The sequence below is a fragment of the Crinia signifera genome, chromosome 3 (genome assembly GCF_055691185.1).
Source record: "Crinia signifera chromosome 3, ASM5569118v1, whole genome shotgun sequence".
NCBI lineage: Eukaryota > Metazoa > Chordata > Amphibia > Anura > Myobatrachidae > Crinia > Crinia signifera.
This window is the reverse complement of record NC_139219.1, coordinates 6,419,441-6,443,912: the sequence shown is the minus strand read 5'-3', so window position 1 is coordinate 6,443,912 and position 24,472 is coordinate 6,419,441. Positions and strand designations below refer to the sequence as shown.

The window sequence follows — 24,472 nt, the reverse complement described above, 5'->3', positions numbered from 1 at the left end:
ATGTGCCCCCACTGTGCAGCCTGCTCCCCATGTGCCCCCCCCCACTGTGCAGCCTACTCCCCATGTGCCCCCACTGTGCAGCCTGCTCCCCATGTGCCCCCCCCCACTGTGCAGCCTGCTCCCCATGTGCCCCCCTACTGTGCAGCCTGCTCCCCATGTGCCCCCACTGTGCAGCCTGCTCCCCATGTGCGCCCCCCCCCCACTGTGCAGCCTACTCCCCATGTGCCCCCCCCCCACTGTGCAGCCTGCTCCCCATGTGCCCCCCCACTGTGCAGCCTGCTCCCCATGTGCCCCCACTGTGCAGCCTGCTCCCCATGTGCCCCCCCACTGTGCAGCCTGCTCCCCATGTGCCCCCACTGTGCAGCCTGCTCCCCATGTGCCCCCTCCCCACTGTGCAGCCTACTCCCTATGTGCCCCCACTGTGCAGCCTGCTCCCCATGTGCCCCCCCACTGTGCAGCCTGCTCCCCATGTGCGCCCCCCCCCCCACTGTGCAGCCTACTCCCCATGTGCCCCCCCCCACTGTGCAGCCTGCTCCCCATGTGCCCCCACTGTGCAGCCTGCTCCCCATGTGCCCCCTCCCCACTGTGCAGCCTGCTCCCCATGTGCCCCCTCCCCACTGTGCAGCCTGCTCCCCATGTGCCCCCACTGTGCAGCCTGCTCCCCATGTGCCCCCTCCCCACTGTGCAGCCTGCTCCCCATGTGCCCCCTCCCCACTGTGCAGCCTGCTCCCCATGTGCCCCCACTGTGCAGCCTGCTCCCCATGTGCCCCCTCCCCACTGTGCAGCCTACTCCCTATGTGCCCCCTCCCCACTGTGCAGCCTGCTCCCCATGTGCCCCCACTGTGCAGCCTGCTCCCCATGTGCCCCCTCCCCACTGTGCAGCCTGCTCCCCATGTGCCCCCTCCCCACTGTGCAGCCTGCTCCCCATGTGCCCCCACTGTGCAGCCTGCTCCCCATGTGCCCCCTCCCCACTGTGCAGCCTGCTCCCCATGTGCCCCCTCCCCACTGTGCAGCCTGCTCCCCATGTGCCCCCACTGTGCAGCCTGCTCCCCATGTGCCCCCTCCCCACTGTGCAGCCTACTCCCTATGTGCCCCCCCCACTGTGCAGCCTGCTCCCCATGTGCCCCCTCCCCACTGTGCAGCCTACTCCCTATGTGCCCCCACTGTGCAGCCTACTCCCTATGTGCCCCCTCCCCACTGTGCAGCCTGCTCCCCATGTGCCCCCCCACTGTGCAGCCTGCTCCCCATGTGCGCCCCCCCCCCACTGTGCAGCCTGCTCCCCATGTGCCCCCACTGTGCAGCCTGCTCCCCATGTGCCCTGCCCCACTGTGGGGAGGGGACCCAGGGTTCTGCCCCAAGGGGCTACAGGCCATACACTTACAGCTGGTGTACCGCAATGATTATGGGGCCCCTATATTCCATGTGATCTGCTACAGGCCATACACTTACAGCTGACCACACAGCGGCCATTCCCGGTGGGACCCTCTTCCAGCTGGGATATGAGCGATAGGTTAGCAGTAAATAGAATGACAACAGGTTGATCACTATTGGGCGATAGGCAATAGGTTGACATTGGCAAAGGGTCATCACAAGCAAAAGGTCAACATGGAAATGTTCGACATGAAAAGATTGACGTGAGTTTTTTATGATTTTTTTATAAACCGACTTGTTCTTACTTCAGTGGAAACTGTGTTGTCAGTTGCCCCCCATCGTCCTGCTGGGTGGGACGTGCACATAAAAGACCAAGCGCATACTCAGTCCCGCAACCATCAGACGTGCGGTGTGGCAGAGAGACGTGCGGTGTGGCAGAGAGACGTGCGGTGTGGCAGAGAGACGTGCGGTGTGGCAGAGAGACGTGCGGTGTGGCAGAGAGACGTGCGGTGTGGCAGAGAGACGTGCGGTGTGGCAGAGAGACGTGCGGTGTGGCGGAGAGACGTGCGGTGAGGCGGAGAGACGTGCGGTGCGGCGGAGAGACGTTCGGTGGAGAGACGTGCGGTGCGGCGGAGAGACGTGCGACAGAGACACATGCGGTGCGGCGGAGAGACGTGCGGTGCGGCGGAGAGACGTGCGGTGCCATGGAGAGACGTGCGGTGCGGCGGAGAGACGTGCGGTGAGGCGGAGAGACGTGCGGTGCCATAGAGAGACGTGCGGTGTGGCGGAGAGACGTGCGGTGAGGCGGAGAGACGTGCGGTGCGGCGGAGAGACATGCGGTGCGGCGGAGAGACGTTCGGTGGAGAGACGTGCGGTGCGGCGGAGAGACGTGCGACAGAGACACATGCGGTGCGGCGGAGAGACGTGCGGTGCGGCGGAGAGACGTGCGGTGCGGCGGAGAGACGTGCGGTGAGGCGGAGAGACGTGCGGTGCCATGGAGAGACGTGCGGTGTGGCGGAGAGACGTGCGGTGAGGCGGAGAGACGTGCGGTGCGGCGGAGAGACGTGCGGTGCGGCGGAGAGACGTTCGGTGGAGAGACGTGCGGTGCGGCGGAGAGACGTGCGACAGAGACACATGCGGTGCGGCGGAGAGACGTGCGGTGCGGCGGAGAGACGTGCGGTGCCATGGAGAGACGTGCGGTGCGGCGGAGAGACGTGCGGTGCGGCAGAGACGTGCGGTGCGGCGGAGAGACGTGCGGTGCGGCGGAGAGACGTTCGGTGGAGAGACGTGCGGTGCGGCGGAGAGACGTGCGACAGAGACACATGCGGTGCGGCGGAGAGACGTGCGGTGCGGCGGAGAGACGTGCGGTGCCATGGAGAGACGTGCGGTGCGGCGGAGAGACGTGCGGTGCGGCAGAGACGTGCGGTGCGGCGGAGAGACGTGCGGTGCGGCGGAGAGACGTGCGGTGCGGCGGAGAGACGTGCGGTGCGGCGGAGAGACGTGCGGTGCGTCGGAGAGACGTGCGGTGCGTCGGAGAGACGTGCGGTGCGTCGGAGAGACGTGCGGTGCGGCGGAGAGACGTGCGGTGCGGCAGAGACGTGCGGTGCGGCGGAGAGACGTGCGGTGCGGCGGAGAGACGTGCGGTGCGTCGGAGAGACGTGCGGTGCGGCGGAGAGACGTGCGGTGCGGCGGAGAGACGTGCGGTGCGGCGGAGAGACGTGCGGTGCGGCGGAGAGACGTGCGGTGCGGCGGAGAGACGTGCGGTGCGGCGGAGAGACGTGCGGTGCGGCGGAGAGACGTGCGGTGCGGCGGAGAGACGTGCGGTGCGGCGGAGAGACGTGCGGTGCGGCAGAGAGACGTGCGGTGCGGCGGAGAGACGTGCGGTGCGGCGGAGAGACGTGCGGTGCGGCGGAGAGACGTGCGGTGCGGCGGAGAGACGTGCGGTGCGGCGGAGAGACGTGCGGTGCGGCGGAGAGACGTGCGGTGCGGCGGAGAGACGTGCGGTGCGGCGGAGAGACGTGCGGTGCGGCAGAGAGACGTGCGGTGTGGCAGAGAGACACAGTAAGTAAAAGGTGTTCATAATCTCGCCTCATAGAAATATTGAATATGAAAAGTCCAGAAGTTATATATTTTTAGAAAACTTTTTGGAAGAGTTGTGTAAGACGCTTGTTGTGTTCCATAGAGTACACACGCCAGACATTGTAATAGTGTCACTTACCATAGTGGCCTTTGTTGTTTCCCAAGCTGCAGCGATAGTCCATGTCGCTAACACACCCCAATAGGTCCGTGCTGGTGGCGATTGGCATCTGGGACACACAATGACAACAGCAAGTATTCTGGATTGAAAAGAATATTTCTACCAGTCACTGGGGCAGATGTATTAACCAGCGTTAATGCACTTAACACGAGTTAACTGGGGGGATTATATTTTCCTAATGTGCTGTAGTGACAGCCACTGTCCCCTGTAATCCCCAACAGTGATTAGGGGCCGGGGCGATGTATTAACCGCCCCAGCAGCTTTCACCAGTTTTGGGCTACTGCGGGGACAACGCTAGCCCTGCTGCTGACTCCGGGCTGCGCTGGAGATCGCGTGATAAAAGCAAGATTTCGCGCATGGCTATTATAGCCGGCTGGGGGGAAAGCGCGAGTGCGCATGTGCAGGGGGGCCGATAAGGAGAGCTGTTAACGCTGGGCATAACGCCTCTCCTTATTGGCTGGGGAGGTTTAATACTTTTGCCCATAACGGGTTCCTGCTTCTCCACGTTATGCAGGAGAAGCGTGACCCGTTATTAAAACGTTCTAGCCTCCATCATACATCTGACCCAATAGTCCAAAAAGGAACCAGTTTTGGACACATCCACCTGGTGTGTAGAAAAGTTCCATTCGCCAAGGCGTTCACTCACTGATGGACGGGTACGGGGCGGATGCAGGGAACCACCTAGGGATTTATGGGTGTGCACTTGTGAACGCAGGCGTGTCCGTACCTGATTGGGGTGGGCGGCTGGTGTGGCGTCAGCACCACCCCCATTTCGTCCGTCTGTCCAGGATAACAGTAAGTATAGAGTTACTTTAATGCACAACCGTAGGAAATATCATCAAATGATTTCCCATCTGTGCAGCTGCATGCGGGGATTCGCTCAGCGGGTGGGCGGACGTTCCGTGGGGCAGCGCTTACCTGCCGGCTAGGCAGCGAATATACAGGTCCAGTCTGAATCAGGCACTTTCTTTGAAAATGGACAAAACCATGACCACTGCAGGTGGGGCAGATGTAACAGGTGCAGATAAAGTTGTATTTGAGTGGGTTGTATTTTTTCTGTGCAGGGTACATACTGATTACTGTATTTTTACACTGCAATTTAGATTTCAGTTTGAACACACCCCACCCAAAAAATAACTCTGCACCTGTTACATCTGCCCCACCTGTAGTGCAGCATGGTTTTGCACATTTGAGAAAAATTAGGCTTTGCGATCAGTTCTGAATTATGTCCTTGGAAGTGCGGCAGATGCAATGCCGGGAAAATTTACTAAGGTCCCCGATTATTAATTAAAAGACCTGGGAATGCTGAACTGGGTTGACCTGTTCACACTACAAAAGGACCCGGGTTAAAAGGCTTATTACCGGTTAGAACGGCTTCGCCCAGTAATAGTTTAGCAGTGAGCGGTATAAGTGAACAATTAGCTCCGTTCAATCCTATTCATAACAATAACCCAAAAGTGACCAAATCGGATCTCGTGCTGCCCCAGAACCTCACCTGGTAAACACGGAATTATTCCACCCAATGAGTCACTTGCTGGATCGTAGTTTGTGAGAGGAATTTTCATTACACAATCTGAATACACAAACATGTGGCTGTGCACAAGAGCTGGCATGTCCCGGCCTCCATGGCCCAGGGTGAAGAAGACATCATCCAGTGCCATGCATGCCAACAGCTCTCTGTGATCCCAATGTGAAGCGACGCGTTGTGGAGCTATATGCATTTTACCACTCACATACCCTGAAACACGTTCCGTCCCTGCTGCAACCTGTCCGGTGGTCTCAGCTGCTGCTCGCGTCCCTCCTGGGGACATGCTGACTCCCCAACTCTGTACCCGCATTATAATGGTTCTCTGGGACTAAAAGACGTTAGTCCTGAAATGTTTCATTAAAAGTAATTACTATAACTCTTAGGGCCTGGCACCAGGTCTGTACCTGGGGGTAGGGGGGGGGGGTTTGCAAGCAGTGCGTCACACAAGGCCCGAGGACGGCAACTTAGCTGACCCATGGCTCCTGCGTGTGGCTTGCAGGGTACATGGAGTGGTAACCTACCAGTAGTGGGATGTATTGGAAAGGCATCTTCTTGTAAGTGAAGGCTCCAGGAAGATGCCCTGCCGCCAGTGGATGTTCCAGGAAGATGCCCTGCCGCCAGTGGATGTTCCAGGAAAGTGCCCTGCCGCCAGTGGATGTTCCAGGAAGATGCCCTGCCGCCAGTGGATGTTCCAGGAAGATGCCCTGCCGCCAGTGGATGTTCCAGGAAAGTGCCCTGCCGCCAGTGGATGTTCCAGGAAAGTGCCCTGCCGCCAGTGGATGTTCCAGGAAGGCGCCCTGCCACCTGTGGATGTTCCAGAATGGTGCCCTGCCGCCTGTGGATGTTCCGGGAAGGTGCTCTGCCGCCTGTGGATGTTCCGGGAAGGTGCCCTGACTCCTGTGGATGTTCCAGGAAGGCGCCCTGCCACCTGTGGATGTTCCAGGAAGGCGCCCTGCCACCTGTGGATGTTCCGGGAAGGTGCCCTGACTCCTGTGGATGTTCCAGGATGGCGCCCTGCCACCTGTGGATGTTCCAGAAGGAACCCTGCCACCTGTGGATGTTCCGGGAAGGTGACCTGCCACCTGTGGATGTTCCAGGAAGGCGCCCTGCCACCTGTGGATGTTCCAGGAAGGCGCCCTGCCACCTGTGGATGTTCCAGGATGGCGCCCTGCCACCTGTGGATGTTCCAGAAGGAACCCTGCCACCTGTGGATGTTCCAGGAAGGCGCCCTGCCACCTGTGGATGTTCCAGGAAGGCGCCCTGACTCCTGTGGATGTTCTGGGAAGGTGTCCTGCCACCTGTGGATGTTCCGGGAAAGTGTCCTGCCACCTGTGGATGTTCCGGGAAAGTGTCCTGCCACCTGTGGATGTTCCGGGGAAGGTACACTGCCACCTGTGGATGTTCCAGGAAGGTGTCCTACTGCCTGTGGATGCTCCGGGAAGGCAGCAGGGTGTCTGTGGATGCTTCTGGAAGGCAACCTGCCACCTGTGGATGCTTCGGGAAAGCGCCCTGCCACCTGTGGATGCTTCGGGAAGGTGCCCTGCCACCTTTGGATGCTTCGGGAAGCCGCCCTGCCGCCTGTGGATGGTTTAGGAAGGTGCCCTGCCACCTGTGGATGCTTCGGGAAGCCGCCCTACCGCCTGTGGATGCTTTAGGAAGGTGCCCTGCCGCCTGTGGATGCTTCGGGAAGCCACCCTACCGCCTGTGGATGCTTTAGGAAGGTGCCCTGCCACCTGTGGATGCTTCGGGAAGCCGCCCTGCCGCCTGTGGATGCTTTAGGAAGGTGCCCTGCCGCCTGTGGATGCTTCAGGAAGCCGCCCTGCCGCCTGTGGATGCTTTAGGAAGGTGCCCTGCCGCCTGTGGATGCTTTAGGAAGGTGCCCTGCCGCCTGTGGATGCTTTAGGAAGGTACCCTGCCGCCTGTGGATGCTTTAGGAAGGCGCCCTGCCGCCTGTGCATGCTTTAGGAAGGTGCCCTGCCACCTGTGGATGTTCCAGGAAGGTGTCCTGCCACCTGTGGATGTTCCAGGAAGGTGTCCTGCCACCTGTGGATGTTCCAGGAAGGTGTCCTGCCACCTGTGGATGTTCCAGGAAGGTGTCCTGCCACCTGTGGATGTTCCGTGAAGGTGTCCTGCCACCTGTGGATGTTCCGGGAAGGTGTCCTGCCACCTGTGGATGTTCCGGGAAGGTACCCTGCCGCCTGTGGATGCTTTAGGAAAGCACCCTGCCACCTGTGGATGTTACGGGAAGGTGTCCTGCCACCTGTGGATGCTCCAGGAAGGTGCCCTGCTGCCTGTGGATGCTCCAGGAAGGCGCCCTGCAGCCTGTGGATGCTCCAGAAGGGGCCCTGCTGCCTGTGGATGCTCCAGGAAGGCGCCCTGCTGCCTGTGGATGCTCCAGGAAGGTGCCCTGCCGCCTGTGGATGCTCCAGGAAGGTGCCCTGCTGCCTGCGGAGGCTCTGGGCAGAGTTCTATTCCCAAATCCATATTCCTATCACCCAGAACCGGTGCTAATCATTCTGCAGAAATACGTCATGTTACTGGTAGGCACTCGGAACGATAGTTATTTATTAAGAGGATCCTCTGGATCTGCTGATTAGTGTTTGAATCCCTTCAAAGGCATTTAGTCCTGCAAGACTCTGCCAGTTATGGTTTATGAGTTGGTGTAAGCTGTCGGTCCATGTCCCAGGTTCCTGTACCCAGTGCCTGTTCTATGGATTTTCTGCCTGTCAGGAGCCAGGTCTTCTTGCCTTTCCTGAACTCTGGCCTTGTTCCTTTCTTGTTAACCCCTTGTATATTCCATTTGCATGTGCATTTACCCTTTGCTTAGCATGCACATTTATTCATACTGCACAGTGCTTCATTCCAACTACATTTCATCTGCTGAAAACCGGGCCCATCCTGCTTTAACTTTTTGGGTGACATTCTATGGGGTGCGATTTTGCTTATTTTGCGGTAATTAGACCACAAAATGGCGATATCGCATTTTTCATAGAAATCGCAAATTTAATGTGATGCGCTCAGGGACTGAAATCGCATATTATGTGCGTTAAGGTATGCTGAATAAAAATGCGAGATTAATTTGCATTTTTATCGCATCCAGATGTTTTCGTTTAGAAAACTATACAAGTCGCTTATTTAATGCAATGCGCATTTGCACATCGCATTATTTAGGTGACTAATTATCGCACTTATTTCAGACCAGGGTCTGTTAGGCGAATTAGCCAGAACCCTGCACAGATCGCAATGTTCTGTGCAGGGTTCTGCTGTAAAAAAATAAAAGAAAGGGTTAAAAAAAAAAAAACGAGCGCGGGGTCCCCCGCCCGAGCATAACCAGCCCCGGGCTCACTGAGCCGGTGCTGGTGACATAAAATCAGGGTCCCCGAAAAATAGGGGTCCCCTTGATTTTATGAAACCAGCACCAGACTCAAGGTCCGGCGCTGGTTCTCAAAATACGGGGGACAAAGTGACTAGGGGTCCCCCGTATTTTAAGAACCAGCACCGAACACAACAAGCCAGCAGGGTAATGCCACAGCCGGGGGAAACTTATTATATAAGCTCCCGCGGCCAAAGCATTAACCCCCTGGCTGGTCAGCATGGGCAGGGGTCCTGGGGAAGTGGGGACCCCCCCAATGAAGGGGTCCCCCCCCTCCAGGACTTACCAGCCCATGCTGATAGTCCGGGGCTGTCCCCGATGCCCCTGGCCGGTGGGCATCGGGCTGATGATTTGTGTAAAAAAAAGAATTAAAACTATTGTTTTACACTGGCGAACTATGAGTCCCAGCAAGCCTACCCCGCATGCTGGGACTTGGGGAACCACAAGTCCCAGCATGCGGGGCATTAAAGGGCCCGCTGGCACTTGTAGTTCTGCAGTGAAAAAAATAGTGCACAAAATCACACTGACACCCTGTAAAATAAAACTTTAATACACACAAAACACACACACACTGATACTTACCTACCTTGAGCCCGTAGGTCGGTCCCTGGATCCTGGGTCCGTCCTCCGGGGCTCCAGGGCAGAAGAGTCCGGTTCCGGGGCCTTGGTCCTGGTTCCGGGGCTGGTCCTGGGGTTCCGGGGCTCCTGGGCTGCAGAATCCGGGGTCCGGGATCCGAGGTAGTCCAGAGGGGTACCTAAGGAAGCAAATCCAACTTACCTGGTCCCCGGCGGCGACCTCGGACTCCTCACCGGTGACTGCGCTTCTCCCATCTGCTACCCGGCTTGCAGGACTTTGACCGGCGCTGAGATGTTTCCTCCTCGGCGTCTCTGGACAGAATGATTTCTTGGCCAATCAGGAGCCGAGAAAGTCGGCTCCTGATTGGCCAGAAATCATTCTAGATAGAGACTCCGAGGAGGAAACATCTCTGCTCTAGATGCGCTGAGATGTTACTTCCTCGGCGTCTGTATTCAGAATGATTTCTGGCCAATCAGGAGCCGACTTTCTCGGCTCCTGATTGGCCAAGAAATCATTCTGTCCAGAGACGCCGAGGAGGAAACATCTCAGCGCCGGTCAAAGTCCTGCAAGCCGGGTAGCAGATGGGAGAAGCGCAGTCACCGGTGAGGAGTCCGAGGTCGCCGCCGGGGACCAGGTAAGTTGGATTTGCTTCCTTAGGTACCCCTCTGGACTACCTCGGATCCCGGACCCCGGATTCTGCAGCCCAGGAGCCCCGGAACCCCAGGACCAGCCCCGGAACCAGGACCAAGGCCCCGGAACCGGACTCTTCTGCCCTGGAGCCCCGGAGGACGGACCCAGGATCCAGGGACCGACCTACGGGCTCAAGGTAGGTAAGTATCAGTGTGTGTGTGTTTTGTGTGTATTAAAGTTTTATTTTACAGGGTGTCAGTGTGATTTTGTGCACTATTTTTTTCACTGCAGAACTACAAGTGCCAGCGGGCCCTTTAATGCCCCGCATGCTGGGACTTGTGGTTCCCCAAGTCCCAGCATGCGGGGTAGGCTTGCTGGGACTCATAGTTCGCCAGTGTAAAACAATAGTTTTAATTCTTTTTTTTACACAAATCATCAGCCCGATGCCCACCAGCCAGGGGCATCGGGGACAGCCCCGGACTATCAGCATGGGCTGGTAAGTCCTGGAGGGGGGGGACCCCTTCATTGGGGGGGTCCCCACTTCCCCAGGACCCCTGCCCATGCTGACCAGCCAGGGGGTTAATGCTTTGGCCGCGGGAGCTTATATAATAAGTTTCCCCCGGCTGTGGCATTACCCTGCTGGCTGGTTGTGTCCGGTGCTGGTTCTTAAAATACGGGGGACCCCTAGTCACTTTGTCCCCCGTATTTTGGGAACCAGCGCCGGACCTTGAGTCTGGTGCTGGTTTCATAAAATCAAGGGGACCCCTATTTGTCGGGGACCCTGATTTTATGTCACCAGCACCGGCTCAGTGAGCCCGGGGCTGGTTATACTCTGGCGGGGGACCCCGCGCTCGTTTTTTTTTTTACAACTTTGCGCTGTCCTACAAATGTGCGATTTTCAGACATGAAAATCGCACATTTTCAGGACTAAATACAGCGCACCACTTCGCTGCAAATCGCCCCTCTTCGCACTTTTCAGCCTCCAATGCGCATCACATTAAATATGCGCATTTTGACTGAAAAATGCGATTTTAAAATTGGCGATTTGCGGTCAGCCCAGGCGCGGTCCCAGGGGGAGTTGGGAGCCCCCAATAAAGCCCTCCCTCCAGGGCACCCGTGGCCCAGGTCGAAGCTCGGGTCTGTCCCTGGTGCTCCTGGGCAGTGGACACCAGGCTGATGGAATTTAATTGGTTAAAAAAGAGTGTAAAATAAGATTTTTGGTTTTGTAGTAGAACTACATGGAATGAAGAGGACCGGTCTACACTGCGGGGTGGTAAGTATAATTTTCTTTCACAGTTATCCATGTGGATTTTCTACTGGACAAGGGGACCGAAGCTACGGGACCAAGAAGTATGTAATAAAGGTGTACTTTATTATGTGCCTGCATCAGTTCTTTTGGTATTGGTTCTGTAGTGGGACCACAAGTCCCAGCGGGACAATTAATGCCCTGCATGTTGGGACTTGTGGTTCTCCAAGTCCCAGCATGTGGTGGAGGCTTGCTTGGCTTTATAGTTCTACTACAAAACCAAATATCTTATTTTTACACTTTTTTTTTTAACTCCATTAGCCCCGCGCCCACCATCCAGGGGTGCCCTAAAGGGGGGGACCACTTTATTGGGGGGGTCCCCACTCAATCAGGGACCTGGCCAGGGCTGACCAGCCAGGATGTCACGTTCTCCCCCGGCTGTAGCAAGTCACCACTGGCTGTTGGAGAATTCTCAGTTGGTATTTTATCCGGATTGCGGACGATCCCAGTCGTCCCCATTAGTACATGGGATCGGCCGTAATCGGGGATCTTAGTAAATTTCCCCCGCAGTCACTGAGCTCAAAAGGTTGACAGTGTCCAGGTCAACCCCAAATGGACAACCTGGACGATGGTCGACACATGAAAAAGTCAACATGAGTTTTAAAAGGTTTTTAGTGTCAATATGTCAGTATTAGTACATGGATCTCACATTCGGGCACCGCGTCGCTCGCCATGCTTTGGGCAAGGGGTCTTGCTCGACTATCGCTGCACAACTTACCTTTCCCAATGAGAGTCCCTGGGCTGGAGAATCTAATGACCCCAAAAATGAGAATTCCTGACTGAAAGCAGATGTTTTTTTAAAGCGGCAATCAACTATGCCTTGTAAATGATTGCTACTTTAAGAAAACATTCAAGTTCGTCAACTCGGCCGTCATAACATCCTGCCCAATGTGATTGGTAATGTAGGAAAAGGAAAAAAAAAATCCATGTTGTGTCAACCATTGCCATGTCAATTATTTGACCATGTTGACCATATTGATTACTGACGTATTGCCTGTTGACCGATACCTGTTATAGTACAGTAGTTTTCCTTTCCCCATGGCTTCCAATCACACGTGATACTGTATTAAGGCCCCCATACACTATGCGATTTGGCCCATTAAAATGAATGGGAAGCCACTGATTGGCTGAGACCTCTCTGTTTTATTTTTTAAGTTTCCCGCTGCCCAGCTTCCCCTGCATGGCTCCTTGGTAACACCCCCCCCCCCCCCCCCCCCCCTCCGCTCAGCTCTCTGGTTGCTGGCATCCCCTGCTCCATGGTCCCCTCACCTGCATCCGCCACACCCCTGCTCCCTCCGCCTGCAGCTCCCCGGGAGCAAAACTTGGCACATGAAGTGCCTAATCGCGTGTGACCCCTGGGTTGGGATCATTTGGTCTACAGCATGTTGGTCGACAAGCATTACGTCGACACCACTAGGTCGACATTGGGAAATGTCAACATGGATCTAGGTCGACATGAGACTAGGTCATTAGGTCGACATGGGTTTTTCCCTGTTTTTTTACCCGGATGTCGACATGGACACAGTTTGCAGTGCACCGCATCCCCTCACATCGCTTGCAATGCTTCGGCCACATGCTTCGGGCTCAAAAAACAGTGAAAACCCCCATGTGGACCTTTTGACTGTCGACGTAGACACTGTTGACCTAAAGCTTGTGTCGACCTAAAGCCATGTCGACCTAGACCCATGTCGACTTAATGGTGTCGACCTAATGCCTGTTGTCCATCATGCTGTAGGCCAAATGACCGTATCCCGTGACACCTCCGGGGAGCTGCCGGGACAATCAGGTCTGACTTTTCCTTAGGACAAGTCAGACTAATGTATGGGGGCCTTAACAAAGCCTCGTAATCTTGTTTGTCGGGTGCACGCACCCAAGACAGCAGGTGGGGGACGCGGGTGGGGGGACGCATGCACACAGCAAACAGTCTGTTCACCGTGGTCGCACGCACCCGCAGTATGCACATGTGCAGAAATGAGGCTGCGCATACGCCAAACAACGGCCCCTGTGTGAACAGACCAGAATAACCCCAGGGTCTACGCCTGGTATGACCTGCTAAAATCCAATGTAAAAAGTCCTGGGTCAGACCCGGAATGTTGGTGTTACAGGGGTATAAGTGTAAGGTACACTCCGGAACCTAATGTGATAGGACAGGCTAATAAATCCCAGATTTACACCCCGCACCTGTGCGCTCTCCTGGCACAGACACAGATAATCCATGATGCAAGTCCCAGGAATGTCTGGATAGTTTTATAGGGGCAATGAGCAAATATTGGAATTGCAGACTTGTAACACACTTTGTACAACCCGAGTCTTATCTTGTGTTTGTCTATTACTCCAACTGCTGTCATATAACAGGGAGACATGTCTGGCACGCCAGGAGACGGCGACATTTATCACCTATGTTACACCTGGCCCCCCACTTGCCGCGTGTCATATAACAGAAGATAAGCATCAGTATACATGAATATATACCTTTATGCATACATCAGATTATAGACCAGTAGCTCTCTAAATGGGGTTTGGTTCATGAGATCGACACCAAAAGGTCAACATGCACGACAGTGGCAAAGGGACCACGTGAGTTTTTCAACTTTTTTGGTGTCAATGTCGACCCCCGATTAGTGTCCTGTGTCCCCTCGTTTCGCCCGACAGGCTACTCTCAGCTGCAAGTGTGGGTCTTAAGCTTCACTGAGGCAGCTGATCCGCCACCGGAACAATTCTAGATTGTTCTATTGGGTTTGGGTCTGCCATCTTACTATCATACAGTGAGTCCTGAGGAGGGAATGCTGTCGGTATACGTGAGTCCTGAGGAGAGGCTACTGCCAGTATACGGTGAGTCCTGCGGAGGGGATGCTGCCGGTATACGGTGAGTCCTGAGGAGGGGATGCTGTCGGTATACGGTGAGTCCTGAGGAGGGGATGCTGCCGGTATACGGTGAGTCCTGCGGAGGGGATGCTGCCGGTATACGGTGAGTCCTGAGGAGGGGATGCTGCCGGTATACGGTGAGTCCTGCGGAGGGGATGCTGCAAGTATACGGTGAGTCCTGAGGAGGGGATGCTGCCGGTGTACAGTGAGTGCGGAGGAGGGGATGCTGCTGGTGTACGGTGAATCCTGAGGAGGGGATGCTGCCGGTATACGGTGAGTCCTGAGGAGGGGATGCTGCCAGTGTACGATGAGTCCTGAGGAGGGGGTGCTGCCGGTATACGGTGAGTCCTGAGGAGAGGATGCTGCCGGTATACGGTGAGTCCTGAGGAGGGGATGCTGCCAGTGTACGATGAGTCCTGAGGAGGGAATGCTGCCGGTGTACGGTGAGTCCTGAGGAGAGGATGCTGCCGGTATACGGTGAGTCCTGAGGAGAGGATGCTGTCAGTATATGGTGAGGCCTGAGGAGGGGATGCTGCCAGTATATGGTGAGTCCTGAGGAGGGGATGCTGTCAGTATATGGTGAGTCCTGAGGAGGGGATGCTGTCAGTATATGGTGAGTCCTGAGGAGGGGATGCTGCCAGTATATGGTAAGTCCTGAGGAGAGGATGCTGTCAGTATATGGTGAGTCCTGAGGAGGGAATGCTGCCACTGTACGATGAGTCCTGAGGAGGGGATGCTGCCAGTATATGGTGAGTCCTGAGGAGGGGATGCTGTCAGTATATGGTAAGTCCTGAGGAGGGGATGCTGTCAGTATACGGTGAGTCCTGAGGAGGGGATGCTGCCAGTATACGGTGAGTCCTGAGGAGGGGATGCTGCCAGTGTACGATGAGTCCTGAGGAGGGGATGCTGTCAGTATATGGTGAGTCCTGAGGAGGGAATGCTGCCACTGTATGATGAGTCCTGAGGAGGGGATGCTGCCAGTATATGGTAAGTCCTGAGGAGGGGATGGTGTCAGTATATGGTGAGTCCTGAGGAGGGGATGTTGTCAGTATATGGTGAGTCCTGAGGAGGGAATGCTGCCAGTGTACGATGAGTCCTGAGGAGGGGATGCTGTCAGTATATGGTGAGTCCTGAGGAGGGGATGCTGTCAGTATATGGTGAGTCCTGAGGAGGGGATGCTGTCAGTATATGGTGAGTCCTGAGGAGGGGATGCTGTCAGTATATGGTGAGTCCTGAGGAGGGGATGCTGTCAGTATATGGTAAATCCTGAGGAGGGGATGCTGTCACTATATGGTGAGTCCTAAGGAGGGGATGTGTATCAGGATGCTAGGTCGGACTTTTGACCATCGGCATTCCCACCGCCAGGATAATGTATGTACAGTATCTCCTGGGGAGATCCAGTTACCAGAATATACCTTCAGTACCAAAGAGATTGCTGTAGCGGAGCCTCATTTCTGGAGGTAGCTATAATGTCTATTTATGGGCATTTTGGAACCTCAGCGAACACTGTAGATAAATGTATATTATGTAGGTGAAATGCATTGTGCGATCCTCACAGTGACGTTGAGGCTTGGATACGGCTGCAGTTTGGGGTCAGGCTGATGGAGTTATGCCCAGGAGCGGCTGGCGGACATCTCTAGCCGACCAGTCGCTGTTCACATCGCTCACTTATTATTTAATGTACAGTATATACATAAATGATACCAAAGTATCCGGTGCAGCATTGTCTGCTACTTTGTTTCAGATTGTTGCCCCCTAAGAAGGGGGCTTAGAGAGGGGCGGCGTATTATGATGCGTGCCTTATGTAATATTAATCAGGACATTGCTGCCAATAAAGTTATTCTGGGTGTCAGGGCCAATCACATAAAGGCATCACCGGCTATGAGTCTGAGCTGAAGGAAGGTCCAGGAATGTGCTGAGCAGGACACGTCTGGGATGGACACGTCTGGGATGGACACGTATGACCTTGCTTCACACGGGCTCATAGATTCTGCAAATGCTCATTTTCCTTCTCCATATTATCGATTGCTTTCATTTATGTTTCTGCTGCTCATCACCGTAAATCTACCCCAGCTGGTGCACATAAGAAACGCGTCTCTGCCCGTCTGCATCTGTTTGCCATTGCATGAGTGGGCCCTGACTGTGGGGGCTATTCAGGCCTGATCGCACAGTGAAAGCGAGTATCGAACGACTGCGCATGCGGACGGATCCTAGCGCGCCATACTGCAATAAAATCCTGCTATTTTTTTTAATCGCTTGATGTTCACCAGGTGATTGACAGGAAGCCGGCGTTTATGGGTGTCACCTGACCGTTCTCTGGGAGTGTCAGAAAGACGCAGGCGTGCCCAGGCGTTATCAGGGAGGGTGTGTGACGTCACCTCCGTCCCCGACCCTTGTGTGTCCATCGCAGTCCAGGGCTAGTCATTTGCTGCTGAGCGATTGGCGATAGAGTTGCGGCTGATCGGAGGCCTGCGATATTTTAGCAGGAAGGGATGTCACTTTGATTGGGCAGCAGCTATCTAGTCGCGGGAAGCTGCTAAATTGCGCCACAGCGATCAGATCTGAATAACCCCCTATGCTTGTATATTAGAACACCCTTTACCTCTCCTGCCCCAGGGTGGAAGCGCCAGGCACACGCCAATCACTCAAAGGGCCTAATTCAGACCTGTTTGCTAGGCTGTATATATTTGCAGGTAAAGCCGTCCCTTCTCCGCTCTAAACTCCTCACTAGCGTGCAAGCAGGTGCGTTTACTTACACATGCGCTCGCATGGGGCCGCTAGGAGGAGAAATCATTCGATGTTCACCATCGAATGATTTTTCCACTGTTAGTAAGGAAAAGTCAGCCTGGACGGACTTTCCCAGCGTGCGCTTCCTGACAAGTTCGTGGTGAGCACTGAGGTCATGTGATACCAGCCAACAGCCCGAGCAAGCATGCCCATAGAAACGTTGGGCATACCCCTGCGAACACTGGCGTGCCCATAAAATGCTGGGCGTTCCGCTGCTTCCGCACCATGCCCACCCCCTTCCCGCTCACTATTGAAGCTTGCTGAAGGTGTTCACTCTGGGGGTTATAACATGCGTATATTCGTGCATGCGCAAATCCCAAACATCGGCCTGCACTGAGCGGGTGTGAATCACCCCAAAAGTCACAGTACACTCCTAGAGGAGTAGATGTATGAAGCAGTGATAAGGGAGGAGACGAGAGCCATGGCAACCAATCAGCTGCTCTGTATGTTATATTATGCAAATGGCAGATGTTACGTCAGTGCTGATTGGTTCTCCTCCCGTATCACTGCTTCATACATCTACCCCTCAGTTACTGAATGAGCATTTGGAAGGTTCTGTACTAAATGTCTGACTCTTGCAGAGGCGTCTCAGCGTAATGTGAGTGTGGAAGAGGAGACTTCCCATGTGCTGCCGGGGAAAGCGTCAGGCAGCGCTCAGAGCCTTGGAATCCCGAGCAGTAGGTGTGGTTCTGTGTTCGCAGCTCCGGGAAGAATAGGCTCCATTCACTACTGTATGAATTGAAATTCTGACCCTGTTCTGTTTCTTAGCCCAACCTAATTATAGAAGGGGCGGCTCAATTTCATTTTTGCTGTGATGTGCGTTATTGCTGTACTGCAAAATAAGGAACGACTGGGTAGAACAGTGGCCTGCTTCTGTTGTACCATCGGCAGCACGTGGACAGAATTACAGAGATACGCCTGAATTTAGTAACCTCATTTGGGGTTACACGGCCGGGAGCCCGATGTGTGAACTTTGCTCCATATAAAGACACGTGGCGGCAGGGCGATTCTGCTGGTGTTTGCTGTGAATGTTCCTATGTTCTGCGTTCCGGTAATACCTGTAAATGTACTAACGCAGTGACCGGATGCTGAATGTTGCTCTAGGATGGTTTAGCTGCCCACTGTCGCGGAATATCCAGAAGAAGCACACATTACGCTGAGGTCGCAGTTTACGATGCAACATGGGGGGTGACGTTGCGATGGGGGCAGCAACAGCGGGGGCAGCAACAGCGTTTTGTGGAAGTGGTTCAGACAATACAGGCATGTCCGGAACGAGTTGTGGAAGGGTCTGTGACGTCAGCGCCAGCCCCGGTCAGCCTGATTCTATCGCACAGTTGTGGAGGGTCTGTGACGTCAGCGCCAGCCCCGGTCAGCCTGATTCTATCGCACAGTTGTGGCGGGTCTGTGACATCAGCGCCAGCCCCGGACAGGCCGAGTCTTTCACACAGTTGTGGAGGGTCTGTGGTGTCAGCGCCAGCCCCGGTCAGGCCGAGTCTATCGCACAGTTGTGGAGGGTCTGTGATGTCATCGCCAGCCCCAGTCAGGCCGAGTCTATCGCACAGTTGTGGAGGGTCTGTGACATCAGCACCAGCCCCGGTCAGGCCGAGTCTATCACACAGTTGTGGAAGGGTCTGTGACGTCAGCGCCAGCCCTGGTCAGGCCGAGTCTATCGCACAGTTGTGGAGGGTCTGTGATGTCAGTGCCAGCCCCGGTCAGGCCGAGTGTATTGCACAGTTGTGGAGGGTCTGTGACGTCAGCGCCAGCCCCGGTCAGGCCGAGTCTATCGCACAGTTGTGGAAGGGTCTGTGACACAGTTGTGGAAGGGTCTGTGACGTCAGCGCCAGCCCCGGTCAGGCCGAGTCTATCGCACAGTTGTGGAGGGTCTGTGACATCAGCACCAGCCCCGGTCAGGCCGAGTCTATCGCACAGTTGTGGAAGGGTCTGTGACGTCAGCGCCAGCCCCGGACAGGCCGACTATCGCACAGTTGTGGTAGGGTCTGTGACGTCAGCGCCAGCCCCGGTCAGGCCGAGTCTATCGCACAGTTGTGGAAGGGTCTGTGACGTCAGCGCCAGCCCCGGTCAGGCAGAGTCTATCGCACAGTTGTGGGAGGGTCTGTGATGTCAGCGCCAGCCCCGGTCAGGCCGAGTCTATCGCACAGTTGTGGAAGGGTCTGTGATGTCAGCGCCAGCCCCGGTCAGACCGAGTCTATCGCACAGTTGTGGAGGGTCTGTGATGTCAGCGCCAGCCCCGGTCAGGCCGAGTCTATCGCACAGTTGTGGAAGGGTCTGTAACGTCAGCGCCAGCCCCGGTCAGTCCGAGTCTATCGCACAGTTGTGGAAGGGTCTGTGACGTCAGCGCCAGCCCCGGTCAGACCGAGTCTATCGCACAGTTGCGGAGGGTCTGTGATGTCAGCGCCAGCCCCGGTCAGGCCGAGTCTATCGCACAGTTGTGGAAGGGTCTGTAACGTCAGCGCCAGCCCCGGTCAGGCCGAGTCTATCGCACAGTTGTGGAAGGGTCTGTGACGTCAGTGCCAGCCCCGGTCAGGCCGAGTCTATCGCACAGTTGTGGAGGGTCTGCATTATGCACACAGTGAGTAAGTAGCGTATGGAGGCGTGTGCTCCCCCCATCCCCGATTACCAGCGTTTATCCATTTGATGAGTATTTGATTATCATCTTCAGCGATAACAGAGCGTGAGACGTAGTAAGCCCCTGATCACTTCTGATGGGACACAGAAACACCTCGCCAATATTTGAAGAACACATCTACCCACAGTGTGCACATACAGTACTATACAGTACTATACAACTGTGTCACCCTGTTATTTATAAAGGTAATACTCTACATGACGAGAGATTGAGTGCGGACATGTCCTGTCACGCGTGCCAGTTCACAGCCTGAAATGTATGTTGTGCCTTCCCGTGGAAGAATGCAGGGACAGCCTGAGGCTGCAAGGGTGGTTCTTAGTACTAGGGAGTGTTTTCTCTGAGCTGCCATGCTGTGAAATCAAATAGATTCAGAGATAAACCAAAAATCACAGGCTGTTAGGGCTTCAGTGCTGCCCATCGCTAATACTACTCAATAAGTCACAATATATGACCTTCATTTCTTACAGAGGTTCCCAGGTCCCAGCACAGCTTCGCCACGTGACACATCACTCGTCTCCTGATATACTCTGTGCTGCTGGGGACCCTCCTCCTCCTGCTATATAACTCTCAGTCTGTGGCTTCCTTTTGCCTCCATTCCCCTCCTCACATCATGTCACTGCCCCTGTCACATGCAGCCCTGTCCTCACTGACACATCACTCATCTCCTGATATACTCTGTGCTTCTGGGGACCCTGCTCCTCCCACTATATAACTCCCAGTCTGTGGCTTCCTGCTGCCCCCAATCCCATCCTCACATACAAATGTGAGGACGGGAATGGGGGCAACAAATGATGCCATACATAAATACTGCCCTTATACACTACTCCACACATTAGCAGTGGCCTTATACAAATTACATCATACACTAGTAGTGCCCTTACACATTGTGCCACACATTATACATTAGCAGTGGCTATGCCACACATTAACAGTACTGTTATATAAATGATGCCATACATAAATACTGCCCTTATACATTGTGCCACCCATTAGCAGTGCCCTTATACAAATTACGTCATACACTAGTAGTGCCCGTACACATTGTGCCACACATTAAACATTAGCAGTGCCCTTATACACTATTCCACACATTAACAGTGCTGTTATATAAATGATGTCAATATATTAGTACTTATTCACTATGCCACACATTAGTAGTGCCCTTAAACAAATTATGTCATGCACTAGTAGTTCCCTTACACATTGTGCCACATATTAGTAGTGCCCTTCAGGAGCAGATTGGGAGAATTCCTGGAAGCAGCCCTCCTCATGGAGGTGGGGTCTATGGAAGTGGTATTATCCCCCCACAGGGACTAATTCTGAGTTGCACACAGTTGCCCTCCTCATGGAGGTGGGGTCTATGGAAGTGGTGTTATCCCCCCCCCCACAGGGACTATTTCTGAGTTGCACACAGTTGCCCTCCTCATGGAGGTGGGGTCTATGGAAGTGGTGCTATCCCCCCCACAGGGACTAATTCTGAGTTGCACACAGTTGCCCTCCTCATGGAGGTGGGGTCTATGGAAGTGGTGTTATCCCCCCACAGGGACTAATTCTGAGTTGCACACAGTTGCCCTCCTCATGGAGGTGGGGTCTATGGAAGTGGTATTATCCCCCCACAGGGACTAATTCTGAGTTGCACACAGTTGCCCTCCTCATGGAGGTGGGGTCTATGGAAGTGGTGTTATCCCCCCCCCACAGGGACTAATTCTGAGTTGCACACAGTTGCCCTCCTCATGGAGGTGGGGTCTATGGAAGTGGTGCTATCCCCCCCACAGGGACTAATTCTGAGTTGCACACAGTTGCCCTCCTCATGGAGGTGGGATCTATGGAAGTGGTGATATCCCCCCCACAGGGACTAATTCTGAGTTGCACACAGTTGCCCTCCTCATGGAGGTGGGGTCTATGGAAGTGGTGCTATCCCCCCCACAGGGACTAATTCTGAGTTGCACACAGTTGCCCTCCTCATGGAGGTGGGGTCTATGGAAGTGGTGCTATCCCCCCCCCCACAGGGACTAATTCTGAGTTGCACACAGTTGCCCTCCTCATGGAGGTGGGGTCTATGGAAGTGGTGTTATCCCCCCCACAGGGACTAATTCTGAGTTGCACACAGTTGCCCTCCTCATGGAGGTGGGGTCTATGGAAGTGGTGTTATCCCCCCCACAGGGACTAATTCTGAGTTGCACACAGTTGCCCTCCTCATGGAGGTGGGATCTATGGAAGTGGTGTTATCCCCCCCCCCCCACAGGGACTAATTCTGAGTTGCACACAGTTGCCCTCCTCATGGAGGTGGGATCTATGGAAGTGGTGTTATCCCCCCCCCCCACAGGGACTAATTCTGAGTTGCACACAGTTGCCCTCCTCATGGAGGTGGGGTCTATGGAAGTGGTGCTATCCCCCCCCCACAGGGACTAATTCTGAGTTGCACACAGTTGCCCTCCTCATGGAGGTTGGGGCTATGGAAGTGGTGTCATCCCCCCACAGGGACTAATTCTGAGTTGCACACAGTTGCCCTCCTCATGGAGGTGGGGTCTATGGAAGTGGTGCTATCCCCCCCCACAGGGACTAATTCTGAGTTGCACACAGTTGCCCTCCTCATGGAGGTGGGGTCTATGGAAGTGGTGTTATCCCCCCACAGGGACTAATTCTGAGTTGCACACAGTTGCCCTCCTCATGGAGGTGGGGTCTATGGAAGTGGTGTTATCCCCCCCCCCCCACAGGGACTAATTCTAAGTTGCACACAGTTGCCCTCCTCATGGAGGTGGGGTCTATGGAAGTGGTGTTATCCCCCCCCACAGGGACTAATTCTGAGTTGCACACAGTTGCCCTCCTCATGGAGGTGGGGTCTATGGAAGTGGTGCTATCCCCCCCACAGGGACTAATTCTGAGTTGCACACAATTGCCCTCCTCATGGAGGTGGGATCTATGGAAGTGGTGTTATCCCCCCCACAGGGACTAATTCTGAGTTGCACACAGTTGCCCTCCTCATGGAGGTGGGGTCTATGGAAGTGGTGCTATCCCCCCCACAGGGACTAATTCTGAGTTGCACACAGTTGCCCTCCTCATGGAGGTGGGGTCTATGGAAGTGGTGCTATCCCCCCCCCCCACAGGGACTAATTCTGAGTAGCACACAGTTGCCCTCCTCATGGAGGTGGGGTCTATGGAAGTGGTGTTATCCCCCCACAGGGACTAATTCTGAGTTGCACACAGTTGGGCTCCTCATGGAGGTGGGGTCTATGGAAGTGGTGTTATCCCCCCCACAGGGACTAATTCTGAGTTGCACACAGTTGCCCTCCTCATGGAGGTGGGGTCTATGGAAGTGGTGCTATCCCCCCCCCCCCCACAGGGACTAATTCTGAGTTGCACACAATTGCCCTCCTCATGGAGGTGGGGTCTATGGAAGTGGTGTCATCCCCCCACAGGGACTAATTCTGAGTTGCACACAGTTGCCCTCCTCATGGAGGTGGGGTCTATGGAAGTGGTGCTATCCCCCCCCCCCCCACAGGGACTAATTCTGAGTTGCACACAGTTGCCCTCCTCATGGAGGTGGGGTCTATGGAAGTGGTGTTATCCCCCCCCACAGGGACTAATTCTGAGTTGCACACAGTTGCCCTCCTCATGGAGGTGGGGTCTATGGAAGTGGTGCTACCCCCCCCCCCCCCCCACAGGGACTAATTCTGAGTTGCACACAGTTGCCCTCCTCATGGAGGTGGGGTCTATGGAAGTGGTGTTATCCCCCCCACAGGGACTAATTCTGAGTTGCACACAGTTGCCCTCCTCATGGAGGTGGGGTCTATGGAAGTGGTGCTATCCCCCCCCCCCCCCCCACAGGGACTAATTCTGAGTTGCACACAGTTGCCCTCCTCATGGAGGTGGGGTCTATGGAAGTGGTGTTATCCCCCCCCCCCCCCCACCACCACAGGGACTAATTCTGAGTTGCACACAGTTGCCCTCCTCATGGAGGTGGGATCTATGGAAGTGGTGTTATCCCCCCCCCACAGGGACTAATTCTGAGTTGCACACAGTTGCCCTCCTCATGGAGGTGGGGTCTATGGAAGTGGTGTTATACCCCCCACAGGGACTAATTCTGAGTTGCACACAGTTGCCCTCCTCATGGAGGTGGGGTCTATGGAAGTGGTGTTATCCCCCCCACAGGGACTAATTCTGAGTTGCACACAGTTGCCCTCCTCATGGAGGTGGGGTCTATGGAAGTGGTGTTATCCCCCCCCCCCCACAGGGACTAATTCTGAGTTGCACACAGTTGCCCTCCTCATGGAGATGGGATCTATGGAAGTGGTGTTATCCCCCCCCACAGGGACTAATTCTGAGTTGCACACAGTTGCCCTCCTCATGGAGGTGGGGTCTATGGAAGTGGTGTTATCCCCCCCCCCCCCCCCCACAGGGACTAATTCTGAGTTGCACACAGTTGCCCTCCTCATGGAGGTGGGGTCTATGGAAGTGGTGTTATCCCCCCCCCCCCCACAGGGACTAATTCTGAGTTGCACACAGTTGCCCTCCTCATTGAGGTGGGGTCTATGGAAGTGGTGCTATCCCCCCCACAGGGACTAATTCTGAGTTGCACACAGTTGCCCTCCTCATGGAGGTGGGGTCTATGGAAGTGGTGTTATCCCTGCACAGGGACTAATTCTGAGTTGCACACAGTTGCCCTCCTCATGGAGGTGGGGGTCTATGGAAGTGGTGTTATCCCCCCCCCCCCACAGGGACTAATTCTGAGTTGCACACAGTTGCCCTCCTCATGGAGGTGGGGTCTATGGAAGTGGTGCTATCCCCCCCACAGGGACTAATTCTGAGTTGCACACAGTTGCCCTCCTCATGGAGGTGGGGTCTATGGAAGTGGTGTTATCCCTGCACAGGGACTAATTCTGAGTTGCACACAGTTGCCCTCCTCATGGAGGTGGGGTCTATGGAAGTGGTGTTATCCCCCCCACAGGGACTAATTCTGAGTTGCACACAGTTGCCCTCCTCATGGAGGTGGGGTCTATGGAAGTGGTGTCATCCCCCCAGAGGGACTAATTCTGAGTTGCACACAGTTGCCCTCCTCATGGAGGTGGGGTCTATGGAAGTGGTGCTATCACCCCCACAGGGACTAATTCTGAGTTGCACCCAATTGCCC

General features: G+C 55.1%; 1 protein-coding gene across 1 annotated transcript in view; it reads right to left on the bottom strand.

The window, feature by feature from the left end:
* PTPN14 (protein tyrosine phosphatase non-receptor type 14) overlaps positions 1–24,472 on the bottom strand; it is a 116,642-nt gene that overhangs the window by 89,012 nt on the left and 3,158 nt on the right. The gene's annotated exons all lie outside the window — the stretch shown is intronic.